At 43.7% G+C, this 14,318-nt stretch overlaps 1 protein-coding gene across 3 annotated transcripts in view; it reads right to left on the bottom strand.

Moving 5' to 3' along the window:
- Nucleotides 1-14,318, bottom strand: part of LOC126984758 (uncharacterized) — a 45,493-nt gene that overhangs the window by 22,190 nt on the left and 8,985 nt on the right. Inside the window, exon 2 of one of the 3 annotated variants that reach the window (XR_007737632.1) lies at nucleotides 13,839-13,935. The exons of the other annotated variants lie outside the window; for them this stretch is intronic. The gene's annotated coding sequence lies outside the window, so the exon portion shown is untranslated. Of the gene's footprint in view, nucleotides 1-13,838; nucleotides 13,936-14,318 lie in introns of those variants that run through there. 3 annotated transcript variants of the gene reach the window in all.

The raw sequence follows: 14,318 nt of genomic DNA on the forward strand, positions 1-14,318 counted from the left end.
GACAATCAAATGAATACAAATGGCAAGACACATGAAATGGAAAAAAAAATCTTAAGGAGCCAAAATCTTAAATTTGTTTTTTACACAAAAAAAATTTCACAAAATCGACAAAACGTCTGACAGTCTTTTGTAAGGTATCAATATAATCTACAACTAAACGGCAATTTTTCTCATTTTGTACATTTTTTTAAAATGTAAAAAGAAAACGGAAGAAAAAGTGGAGAAAATTATTAGTGAAAATGAATTTCAATTTTTTTTAAGCCAGAACAAAAAATGAAAAAAATTACAAAATGAGAAATGTAGATCTATACACAAAGTTTCTATGGTATATTTTTTCCAACTAAAGTCTGTGAAACAAAAATAAGATTTTATGCTTTGTTTGAGTCTCCTCTACACATTCACCCAAATTTCACAAAATTCACAGAATGTCATACACTTACACCAACAAACAACATACTAAAATTTCAAAGCCATAGGGCATACTGTGTGCCCAGGAGGGACCCCCCCGGGCGCCCTCCTTAACCCAAGAACGTGGGCAGACCCTTTTTTAGGCTTTCACGAGTCGTGGCTGTGGTACGGTGGACCCTAAAAAGGGCTCGCCATAAAACGCCTAATTCAAGTTAATTGTAGGCGGTGGTGGCATAGTGCAACCCACCATGAATGCCCTAGGTCAATGTGGTGGGTGGGTGATCTTGAGGTGGGCTTTTTTGTCATAGGTGGTGCTGTAAGGTCGTGGCATACAGAATTAGCTATCCATACAGTGATCACTTGGCAAATTCTCTGTAGTACACAACAAGCGACTCTCGGCTAGATGCCACGCATCACGAGACTCTTTATTTTGTAACAAACATCACCCAAAAAGAATGGAGTTTGAGTAAAAGTAAATATTTGTAACGGTTTTATGGTTATGAGAGGAGTACTCTGATGTACGTTCCATGCTCTTTTCTTAGTCTCAAAATACAGAGTTATTTTGTCGTTTCTCGGGCAGTGAGGCCGCTGATTGGGTGAGCACTGGCGATGACGTCATTAGACTCCCAGCGAATCACAAGCATGTTTTCAGAGCTCAGCCAATCGTAAGGCTTCATCTGTGGCTTCAAAATGACCCGTTCTCTCTTTCTGTTTTCTTTCTTTTTCCAAGGTACGTATTTTGAGATAACAAGGGAGTACAGGAGGAAAAAAAGTGAGCTCCGGGGGGCAGCATGACCCAATTATAATGGCACCACTATAAACAGTTGCCTGCGCCATGACAGGCTCGGGGCCGACCATTAGGCTCAGATGGATAGTTTATCAGCCAAAAGCCTGACTGAAACATTTTCACAAACTTCACACTCATGATTTCTTTTCACCAGTGTGTATATAAGGGTGTGTGTGTCTGAGGTGACCCTTAGATTGAAATATTTCCTCATAAACTTCACACTCATGGTTTCTTTACCAGTGTGTAAGGGTGTAAAGGAGGTGACCTCAGCTGCTAAACTTCACACTCATGGCTTCTTTTGCAATTAGTGTGTGTAAGAGTGTGTACTTGAGGTTATCCTTCCGACTGAAACATTTCTCACAAACTTCACACTTCATGGTTTCTTGCACCAGTGTGTAAGGGTGTGTGTGTTGAGGTGACCCTTCTGATTGGAAAACATTTCCCACAAACTTCACACTCATGGCCTCTTGCACCAGTGTGTGTGTAAGGGTGTGGATATGTTTTGGGGTTACTCCTTATTATTAAACCTTTTGCCACACTCCTGACTTTCATGGAGAGGTCTTACACCAGAGTGTGGGGTGTATTTGTTGAGGTCATCCTCTCCCTGCATGTCTTTTCTCTCACACCTTTGGCTTTTTACTGCAACTTGCTCTCATTCTCAGATCTTCACACTCCTGTAAAATTCAACTTCCCCTTTGTAGGGATGAAGCAGTGCTTGTTAGTTGTTGCTGTTGGTTGGTGGTTGTAGCAGGAAAGTTTTTTTATCACTCCTGAACCCCTCACAATTCAGTAGTGCAGTCTGCTCCTGGCTGATCCCAGCCACTCCAGCTGCTGTCCATCCCGCCTTGTAGCCCACTGCAACACTACTCTGGATGTGAGAGGAGTTGGCTGGGCCTTGAGGAACTTTCAGAGATGCTGGAGAAGGTTATGGCGAGGTTGCTTCAAAGCCATACTCAGTGACCAATTGAGCAGGCAAGGCGAGGGATGCAAATGCAAGGAGTCCTGAAGTCAGCGGGCAGCAGGAACTGGAACAAGCATCGACCACAGCAACCGGTCCCGATGCCTCACTTCAACACTAACACCAGTGGTAGTACATTGGGACACAAAGTTTGGTGTTAAAAAAAAAAAAAAAAAAAACATAAGAACTGGTAAGGAAACCGAAGTTATAGGGTCTGGAAGAGGGCCGGTTGGCCTAAAATACAAGGTGCTCCTGTACACAGTAACCCACCCACTCTAAACCATCCAGTGGCTTTGATCTAAGCCTCTTCTTAAGAATGTATTCTATGGTAAATATGTCTTTTGGAACCAAGCCTGTTCCATAAATCGTCCACCACTCTATTCGGTGTCCAATTCTTGCCTAGAGGTCTCCTTGTACGAATCTGAATTTGTATAATATTAAAAGACCAAAGCTGCACGCGTCCTACCTGGCTCTTTTAACACTCAAAATTTTATTGACAACTCCAGCCTTTATTAAATCCCTTCATCCATTTCCATAAACTGGATCAAGTCTCCTGCTAAACCTTTCTGCTTTTCTAGAGTGGATTTAACTGCTTCAGCCTGTCTTCATAGAGGCAAGTTGAAAACACCCCTTAGAATCATAGCCTTTGTCATCCTCCCCTAGTACAGACTACTTAACATATTGATATGCATTCTAATAATAGGATGGGATACTATTATTTTCCTCTGTCAGTAACTTGCAAGATAGAGGTCTAACTAGTGCATACAGTAAAGTTTGAGGATGTACCAAAGTTCAGCGCCCTATTGCTCATGCTCCTTGACGATGAAACCTTGTAGTCTTTGTTTGCCCGATTTTTAGCCTGAATTGCATTGTAGTCTTATGACGGGGAACTAGTTGGTGGGAGGGATCAGGGCGGTGGTGGGTGCACCGAAGGCAAGCACACAATATCTTACATTCAGGCAAATGAGTGCGTACTGATAATAAACTAATGCAATAATATATTCATTGATAATTCTGTCTTTGAACTAGACCAAATGAAATCTGGAAGCGTCTTATCTGCAATAATACTTCAAGATCAGAACTACACGTAAATCTGGACAATATCCATGACCAAAGCTGCTTGATCAGTTTCAGATGACCTGTTACTTAGAGTCTCAGCAACAGTCAGCCTTGAAGTGCCTAGAAACGCTGAAGAGCACGGCGCCCACCACGCCAGTGTCCGCTGGACTTCTCTGTTATGAGCAAAGAGGAGTTGTGTACCATTTATGAGAGGATTTTTTTTTACGGTATTTCATTATAGTGTAAAAATTCTCACAGCTCGGTACAAATACACTATACCAAATCGCGGACCACTAATAATCTAATATTCCCCTTCAAGCTAAGCAGTGATCTGCGCACCAATGTACCAGGCATGGTTTTTGTTATGCATATATGTACCAGTTCGCGACGCACTGACGTGATATAGTCTTGTTCGCTTGTTTGACAGGAGGGGCATTTGCCTTGCGATTATGATTACGAGTTTGTGCCTTACATAATGAATATGCTTACATATTTAAAGCATGAGCTGTCACATAAAAAAACTATTAATAAATGTATTTTGATGCCTTTTCACAACAGCTAAATATTTGATTACCTTACCGTCATTTTTGCATGAGGGTGATTACAGATGATTCCAGTTTTTCAAGTACATCTGCAGTCATAGATGATAGATGATGATTTACCGAGGAAAGTGACAAATTGTTTAGAATACTCATGTTTTGTAAAAGAGCAGGATGGGGAACACGGTTTTCTCTGGGCTAGATGAGCAAAAATTATGCAATTTATCAGGAATTTTTTTTTTACTGTTATTTGCGGAGTGCACACTGGCGGCCCAGTACAGTCTGTGCAAAAAATAAAACAATCATAATGTGAAATCAAATTTTAAGGGACAATCAAATGAATATTCCGCACAGTGAGGCAAGACACGAGCATGGAAAAAAATTCTGTTATGAAAGCCAAAATTTCATCTAGAAAATTTTTTTTTTTTTTTTATACACTTCAAAAGTTGTTAAAATCGACAAAACGTCTGACAGTCTACAGTATGTATTACTGTATAATCTATAATGAAATGCGGCAATTTTTTCTCATTTTGGAAGCATTTTTTTAAATGTAAAAAAACTTAAAAATATTTGGATGAGAAAAGTGGAGATATATTTATTACAGGAAAATGAATTTTGAACTTAAGCCACTGAACAAAAAATTGCAAAAAATCTGCAGTCATAAATGAGAAATGTAGAATCATCCAACACCACGCCTTTAACACTACTGCGGTTTGTGCAGGAAGTGCAGGCTCTCGAACCTCTTCTGCCCGAGCTGTTTCGAACGTGAACTCATACTGACCGGATTTTGAATCTGTTCACGGGCTCGTATTCCCAGTATACAAGGTGATTGTGATATTGATTCCGCACCTCCAGTATAATACGCTTCCATATATCATAGTAAAAAAAAGTACAGTAAAACCCCGATTATCCGAAATGGAAGGGGGGAAGCCTCTTTCGGATAAGCCGATTTTTCGGATAATCCGGATTTATGGCCGCCATTTTGATCACGCCAGTTTGATCGTCGGCATTGTGTTCTGCTGTATGGTAGGACGACTTTCTTCCTTTTTCCCGGTTTCTTCGGCATGGTGATGTAGAAAGAAGTGAGGTCAAGCTTACAGGTAGAACGCGATCGACTGCCCAGTGTGAAGTGTGTGTGACGCGACTGCCGACTGACGATGTAAACAATGAAACCAACAAACGCCTTCGCTAAACAAAGTAGTACACTTAAAACATGTGATGTAAATGTTTTATTGTATGTTTGTCTGTGGGTCTCCTTGTCTGGACCAGTGTATGTTGATACTTGTGAGCGTTGCAGATCTGAATTGTGAATGGTTGTGCAAGCTTGCAAGTGTGACCTTGATGCATCGTGCAGGTGGAGACACAGTATGATGACTCATATTATCGCGAACTTTCATGTTGGAAGGGAATGTGGCATGGAGTGGAGAGGGAGTCGTTTGTGTCGTTGTCTTGAGAGTGCGGTGTGAGAGTAGTCGTGCAGTAGTTTGTTCGTTAAGCACCTACGTCCTTGCTGGGGGCGAAGGTGCGGACGTGGTGTTGTTGAGAGTTTGTTTAATGTTTTTTGTCTATTACATTGATCTATTCGTTACAAGCTATTTTGCAACGTTAGAAAGCATATTCATTTTAACTGTTCTTATCAATTTTAAATGTGTTAATATAGTACATATGTAGTTACTTTTATTTATTTTTGATGTTTTATAACGTTTTAGTATAGAAAAAATTTAATTGCATTATCCAGATCAAATTGGGTTTTCGGATAATCCGGTTTTTGGATAATCCCGCTTCCGGATAATAGAGGTTTTACTGTACTGAAGTAAAGAAGTCAATTAATTTCTTCCCCCCAACGATCTTGGGGATCTCATGAACTGAAGTTTTATGGGGGATCATATTTAAACTACTCCAACCGAACTTTATGACCTGCTAATGACCCCCCCTCTTAAAGATGCATGTTCTAAAAAAAGACCACAAGACCACAGTAACAAGATCACATCAGGAAGTGCCGATCCAAAGGCAGGACTTCCGCTATCTACCTGAACCTTCCTGTCCCCCTCCTTCTGTCGGCAGCCCTGTCCACACCCCTCCTCCTTCCTGTCCCAAGTGTGGCCCGTCCACACCCTGGCCCCTCCCCATTTCTCCAGTCCCAAGTGGCCTGGCCCACACCTTCTGGTCCCTCCTCCTTCCTGTCCCAAGTGTAGCCTCCACCCTGGCCTCCTCCTTCTGTCCCAAGTGTAGCCCGTCCACCTGGCCCCTCCCTCCTTCCTGTCCCAAGTGTAGCCGTCCACACCCTGGCCCTCCCTCCTTCCTGTCCCAAGTGTGTCTGGCCCACACCCTGGGCTCCCTCCTCCTTCCTGTCCCAAGTGTAGCCTGGCCCTCCACCCTGGCCCTCCCTCCTTCCTGTCCCAAGTGTAACCCGTCCACACCCTGGCTGCCTCCCCTCCTTCCTGTCCCAAGTGTAACCGTCCACACCCTGGCCTCCCTCCTTCCCTGTCCCAAGTGTAGCCCGTCCACACCTGGCCCTCCTCCTTCCTGTCCCAAGTGTAGCCTGTCCACACCCCTGGCCTCCCCTCCTTCCTGTCCCAAGTGTAGCCTGTCCACACCCTGGCCTCCTCCTTCCTGTCCCAAGTGTAGCCCGTCCACACCCTGGCCCTCCCCTCCTTCCTGTCCCAAGTGTAGCCTGTCCCACACCCTGGCCCTCCCTCCTTCCTGTCCCAAGTCAATCCACCTGGCCTCCTTCTGTCCCACCTGTCCACACTCTGGCCCTCCCCTCCTTCCTGTCCTAAGTGTAACCGTCCACACACTGGCCCTCCCCTCCATCCTGTCCCAAGTGTAACCTGTCCACACCCTGGCCTCCCCTCCTTCCTGTCCCAAGTGTAACAAGTCGTCCACACCTGGCCTCCCCTCCTTCCTGTCCCAAGTGCCTGTCCACACCCTGGCCCTCCCTCCTTCCTGTCCCAAGTGTAGCCTGTCCACACCCCTGGCCTCTCCCTCCTTCCTGTCCCAAGTGTAGCCTGTCCACACCCTGGCCCCTCCCTCTTTCCTGTCCCAAAGTGTAGCCTGTCCACACCTGGCCCTCCACCACCCGCACACTCACCCTGGGGCCTGCACGCCGAGGGCTCCTCCTCCTCCACGAGAAACACTGCCAGGGCACTTCACTTCAGGGCACGCGGACCTCGACCTTGATCTTGATGTCACAGGGACTTATTTACTTCCTCCTCCTCTTCTTCTTCTCCTTCATTTATAGCTTCTTGGCTCCTTCTTGATTGTTTCACTTTTCTGTCTCCCTATATTCAGACTTTCCTATTTTATCCTTTTCCGATTGACCTATTTTCCATTTCTTTATTTTATTTCCCTGTTTTCTTCTTTTCCCTTCTCCCTCTTGTTTATCTGCAACAATAAACTATCAATCAATCAAATCTCCTCTTTGCACATCTTCTTAGGTCCTTCTTGATTCTTTTATTTTTCTGTGTACCTAGATTCAGATTTTCCCTGTTTTCCTCTTCTGATTTAGTACATATTTTTTCCCATTTTTCTTTTATTTCCGTATTTTCTTCTTCTTTTGTGATGATCTGCTTCTTTTTTCTCTTCTTCACACTATATTCAGGTTTTCCTATTTTCCGATTTGCCTATTTTCCCTATTTTTTCTTCTTTTCTTTCTAATTGGAGACTTTTTATGCCCTAGTTGTTGTCTTTTTAGGCATTTTATTTATGGTCTTTTATTTCTTGTATTTTCTTTTCCTTACGCTTAGTTTTATCCTTGGAGGAATAATACATGGAGTGGCCCTCAGCGGGTCGCTCTCTTGGAGGAAGATTCTTCCTCCTCTTGAGCAGGCATTGCCTAACTTTGTAATAACTACCGATGAAGTCCTTAAAGCTCTCCAGTCCCTTAAAACAAATACAAGCCCCGGACCTGACAACGTATATCCTATACTGCTGAACCCTAGAATGGAAACCGTTTGCCGTTTGGCACAAAAATTAAGGTGTTTTTGAAACTCGCGCTCACTGTGGTTAACCTTGGCCGAATTTTTCAACTCATTCACGGGCATGTATTAGTGCGTCAGTGCCCTGTTGAGAGAGGGTATTACAGTCCTCTGCTCCTTCTCACTTCTCTGGTATGAGTGCCCGTGTGCCATTCGGCACAGCGTTTCCAATAACGTTATTTTGTTGTCAAATAAAGTTTTGGAAGTACCCATTTTGCCCTCTTTCGGATTCTATCCCTCTCTCTGTTCCTAAGGCTCTGCGTCTCATCAGCTCTCTTCCTCCTACTGATAGCCTTCTACCTCTTAAATTCCGCCGCGATGTTGCCTCTCTTTCTATCTTCTATCGATATTTCCACGCTGACTGCTCTTCTGAACTTGCTAACTGCATGCCTCCCCCCCTCCCGCGGACACGCTGCACACGACTTTCTGTTCATGCTCATCCCTACACTGTCCAAACCCCTTATGCAAGAGTTAACCAGCATCTTCACTCTGTCATCCCTCACGCTGGTAAACTCTGGAACAGCCTTCCTTCATCTGTATTTCCTCCTGCCTACGACTTGAACTCTTTCAAGAGGAGGGTATCAGACATCTCTACTCCCTGAAATTGATCTTTCTTTCTTTCCGTACCTCTTTTTAATTCTTTTTTGGGAGCAGCAGTAGCGGCTTTTTTATTATTGTTTTCTTTTTTGTGCCCTTGAGCTGCCTCCTCTGTTGTAAAAAAAAGCCCGACAACACCTGGGGAGGAACGATACAACAAGTCCTCACAGGACAAGATGCGTTGTCGAACGGACCTTTGGGATCCTCAAGTCAAGGTGCAGGTGCCTACATAAGTCAGGAGGAAGTTTGCAGTATGACCCCAAGAAGACTATGAAGATTGCGACTTCTTGTATGCTCCTGTACAACTACTGAGTGGATCGCTGCAGAAGAAGTACCAGTTCAGCCTGTGAGAAACAACAGACAGATTCCTGGTCAAGTTGTCAGGCAGGAAATTATTAGAAACTTCTTTTCCTGAGTATAGGTAGGCATATATGTAGACCTTGCAGTTAGTAATAGATTACTTTCAAATGTAAATGTGCACAACTCACAGTCGGAGGCATAAGAACAAAACAACGTGGTGATCCAGAGGACTTGACTCCCACTGCAAGACTCTGAGAGTTTTCAACCATTGACAAGTGGCGGAGGGTTACCAACATGCTGCCTAACAGATCTTCAAGAGGGGCACCACCTCCACACCACACATTCTTATCACCTAGTTTGATACCCTACTTGTCCATCTCACATGGCCCATGTATCTCAGCATTCTGCACTCTTGGCTCCATGTCATCCTCTTCAACTTGTTGCTTCGAATAGCATAACTGGCCTCACATACATAGAAGTGTTCAATATACCTAGGCTATAATATTATATTTAAGGACTCCTATACGAGGTATCGCCCCAGACAGAGATGTCGAAGTCTGTCTGATGGTAGGCTGGCTGACTGCCGTCGGGCCCCAAGCCAGCATGCCCTGGGGGTTGTGTGCGGGAGGAGGAAAGAGGGTAAAGGACAAATGGTGTGCGTGTCATTATCAGGGGTAACCACGGTGGAGCGCAAACACTCGGTAGTTGTAGTCAAGGCTTAATTAAGTTGATGAGTGATGTTAGACTGAGTGAGCAGGTTTTTTACCACATGTTTGTGGGAACACTTGATAGTGTTGTGCTGGAAGCTTCCCCCGGGGTCTATGGGACTCCGGAAGGCTCGGGAGGAGCGAGTAGAGGGCAGGAGCAAGGCCCCGCCCGCGCCCTGACCAGGCGCCAGGCGGAAGTGTTGCCAACTCGCACATATTTTTTGCTACATGTTCTTGTATAATCTAATATATACTGTAACGTTCTAGACTGTACTGTTCGGTATATATAGGAGAAGAGGGCGAGAGGAGTTAGTCCCAGTCATAGTAAGCTAGTGGTCAGTGAAGAGTCAAGAGTGAATTGTACAACTAAGGAAGAATATTAAACTACAGAAGCTGTGCAAGGTGTTTCCATAACTCCCTCCCACGGAGTCTCCTGACGGCGACACGGAACCCAAGTAACACGTCCGGCATAACAATAGGTTTTCTTCGGGTGTTGGTGCTACTTGTTTCTTGTGTTTACATGTTAGTTTATAATTAGACTAAGTTCTAAGTGTTATGAGCGACAATTTAGTCTTGTATGGCTGAATCCTGTCCCTTGACCCTTAGTTCATCATCAGAATCTCTAAACAAATATATTTACCTTAAGTAATAGTGTTAAAGTCACGCTACCCATATTATTTGGCAGATGATAATCCTGTGTGCGATAACGGTGCCTTATTAGACTTGGTAAATGAACTACTAATTTTACTCTCTGGTTTAAGTGATCAACAATTAATTCTACTTTGAGGTATAATTAACCAACATTATTAAGGAGTGCCCATGCCAGGCACGACATTAAGAATATTTTTCTGTTGACCAGCAGACTTACTATAGTCAAACCATTTCCAATAGTCTGTTGAGGCAGTGGCTTCTGCAGGTCCTTTCCTCCCTTCTGCTTTGCCACACAGTTCCAGTTACCTATTTCCTCCGTTTCCTGTCCCGTCTTTCACAAACTGGGCACCTGTAACGCACCACTACTTGATTTACATTTCTCAGCCCTGAGCATCTCTTTGTGGCACCACTTATCACCCCCTGTGCACAGGGCAGAGTTAGTAGCCATTTCTCTTCCACACCAACTACCTTCCTGTATAGATGATTTCTCAGTATAATTACTTATTTGTTGTGCTGTATCAGCTGTTACGTGCTACATCAAGCTGTAATACTCAAACTGCAGGTTAATCCAATAAAAAAAAGTGAATGACTAAGTCATGTGTTATTATTCCCAAGCTCCATTGGCAATGGCGAGTACACATTATATAACTGAAGCATATAACACATTCATTGAACACAATTAAAACTAACTACCCTAATCAAATTAAATGTAACCTAACCTCATCTGACCTAATTAAACTAAATATAAGGTAACCTAACATAACCTGGCCTTAATGCTTGCTCCCAAAATGAAATAAATGGAAATAAATATGATATTAATTTGAAAAATATATCTGAGGAACAAAAAGAGGGAAAATGACAAGAATTGAGCAATGAAACAAGAATTGTTGGCTTCAAGATGACCTCAACTGACTAAGAATGACAAGATCTACGCAATGTGACAGGTCAGAATTGAGTCTTGAAAATGATTTCTGATGATTAAGAATGACATGATCTACTGAATGACAACAATTGTCTGCTTTGAAAATGACCTCAGCTGAAATAATATTGCATGCATTTAACCTTTTTACATCCCTCTCCAACATCCTATTCCATTCAGTCACAACTGTTACCATAATCCCCTTTTCTCTCTTATATACATACATCACTCAAGTAGCATGTGCTCAATCATATCGTCACCCCTCTTTCACACCTACATGAATGTCACACCTTGGGACTAACACCTTGCCACCATCTGGAAGAGGATGTCTCCCCTCTCCCGGCACCACCACACTGCACTCAACCCTCCACCACTATCATTCCAACCTCCCACTGATGTGTTAGATCCCTGAACCCCTACCTACTGTTCTTTACAATGTGTTTATAATGTGTACATTTTTAGCTTAGCGGCTGGTAAGACCAAATACACTATGTTATTACTATTAACACACACACACTTGACCAATAAGCCCAGGCCACAACAGCCAGCCCAGCACAGTCACCAAAAAGATCAGACCTTTCACAGGACCCACCAACCACATGAAGCCTGGGGTGGAAAGTGAATAACAGATCATGCCGTCACAGTCTCCATTTGTTCCAATAGATGAATATTTTCTGTTCTCTGTGCTACACACAGCCCTGTAACACCACCACAACAAACACTTGCACTCACACACACAGCAGAACTGAATCAGCACAGCACCTCAGGAGAAGTGGACCTTCATGTGCCTGACAATCTCACCCTTAGTCATGAAACGTTTCCCACAAACATCGCACTTGAACCCTTTATGACCAGAGTGTCTGAAGACGTGCCTGTCCAATATACTCTTCAGTTTGAACCTTTTCCCACAAACTTCACACTCATGACTTCTTGCATCAGTGTGTGTAAGAGTGTGTAATTTGAGGGTACCCTTCTGACTGAAACATTTCCCACAAACTTCACACTCATGATTTCTTTCACCAGTGTGTGTAAGAGTGTGTAATTTGAGGTTACTCTTCTGAATGAAACATTTCCCACAAACTTCACACTCATGCTTTCTTTCACCAGTGTGTGTAAGAGTGTGTAATTTGAGGTTACTCTTCTGAATGAAACATTTCCCACAAACTTCACACTCATGCTTTCTTTCACCAGTGTGTGTAAGAGTGTGTAATTTGAGGTGACCCTTCTGACTGAAATATTTCCCACAAACTTCACACTCATGATTTCTTTCACCAGTGTGTGTAAGGGTGTGTTTCTTGAGGTTACCCTTCTGACTGAAACATTTCCCACAAACTTCACACTCATGATTTCTTTCACCAGTGTGTGTAAGGGTGTGTTTCTTGAGGGTACCCTTGTGACTGAAACATTTCCCACAAACTTCACACTCATGCTTTCTTTCACCAGTGTGTGTAAGAGTGTGTAATTTGAGGGTACTCTTCTGACTGAAACATTTCCCACAAACTTCACACTCATGCTTTCTTTCACCAGTGTGTGTAAGAGTGTGTAATTTGAGGTTACCCTTCTGACTGAAACATTTCCCACAAACTTCACACTCATGATTTCTTTCACCAGTGTGTGTAAGAGTGTGTAATTTGAGGGTACCCTTCTGACTGAAACATTTCCCACAAACTTCACACTCATGATTTCTTTCACCAGTGTGTGTAAGGGTGTGTTTCTTGAGGGTACCCTTCTGACTGAAACATTTCCCACAAACTTCACACTCATGCTTTCTTTCACCAGTGTGTGTAAGAGTGTGTAATTTGAGGGTACTCTTCTGACTGAAACATTTCCCACAAACTTCACACTCATGATTTCTTTCACCAGTGTGTGTAAGAGTGTGTAATTTGAGGGTATCCTTCCGACTGAAACATTTTCCACAAACTTCACACTTGTAATTTTTTTCACCAGTGTGTGTAAGGGTGTGTTTCTTGAGGGTACCCTTCTCAGTGAAACATTTTCCACAGATTTCACACTCACGATTTCTTTCACCAGTGTGTGTAAGAGTGTGTAATTTGAGGGTACCCTTCTGACTGAAACATTTCCCACAAACTTCACACTCATGATTTCTTTCACCAGTGTGTGTAAGGGTGTGTTTCTTGAGGTTACCCTTCAGACTGAAACATTTCCCACAAACTTCACACTCATGATTTCTTGCACAGGTGTGTGTGTTGAGGTGACCCTTCTGACTGAAACATTTCCCACAAACTTCACACTCATGATTTCTTTCACCAGTGTGTGTAAGAGAGTGTAATTTGAGGTTACCCTTGTGACTGAAACATTTCCCACAAACTTCACACTCATGATTTCTTGCACTGGTGTGTGCAAGGGTGTGTGTGTTGAGGTGACCCTTCTGACTGAAACATTTCCCACAAACTTCACACTCATGGTTTCTTGCACCAGTGTGTGTAAGGGTGTGATGTTTGGGGTTACTCCTATTACTAAACCTTTTGCCACACTCCCGACTTTCATGAGGTCTTACACCAGAGTGTGTGGGTGTATTTGTTGAGGTCATCCTTCCCTGCATGTCTTTTCTCACACTCTTGGCTTTGGTCAGTAAACTTGCTCTCATTCTCAGATCTTCTCACACTTCTGAAATTCAAACTTCCCCCTTTGTGGATGAAGAGGCCAGCAGTTGTTGTTGTTGGTGGTGGTTGTGTTGGTGGTGTTTTTTATCACTCCTGAACCTCACACCAGTAGCAGTCTGCTCTTGCTGATCCCAGCCACTCCAGCTGCTGTCCCGCCTTGCAGCCTCCACTGCAACACTACTCTGGATGTGAGGAGTTGGCTGGCCTTGAGGAACCTCAGAGATGCTGGAGAAGGCGGCGAGGTTGCTTCAAAGCACACTCAGTGACCAATTGAGCAGGCAAGGCGGGGATGCACCAAGAGTCCTGAAGTCAGCAGCTGGGACGGAACAAGTACTGACCACAGCAACTGTCTCGATGCCTCACTTCAACACTAACACCAGTGGTGGACATTGGGACACAAAGTCATGTGCTGAAAAAAAAAAAAAAAAAAGACTGGTAAGGAAACTGAAGTTGGTGGGAGGGATCAGGGCGGTGGTGGGTGCACCGAAGGCAAGCCACAGGCCACCGGGTCAGGCAAATAGTGCGTGTACTGATAATAAACTAATGCAATAATATATTCACTGATAAATACAGTAAAACCCCGATTATCCGAAATGGAAGGGGGGAAGCCTCTTTCGGATAAGCCGATTTTTCGGATAATCCGGATTTATGGCCGCCATTTTGATCGTCGGCATTGTGTTCTGCTGTATGGTAAGGACGACTTTCTTCCTTTTCCCGGTTTCTTTCGGCATGGTGATGTAGAAAGAAGTGAGGTCGAAGCACAGGTAGATCGCGATGCGACTGCCCAGTGTG

Source organism: Eriocheir sinensis, chromosome 57 (genome assembly GCF_024679095.1).
Source record: "Eriocheir sinensis breed Jianghai 21 chromosome 57, ASM2467909v1, whole genome shotgun sequence".
Classification (NCBI taxonomy): domain Eukaryota; kingdom Metazoa; phylum Arthropoda; class Malacostraca; order Decapoda; family Varunidae; genus Eriocheir; species Eriocheir sinensis.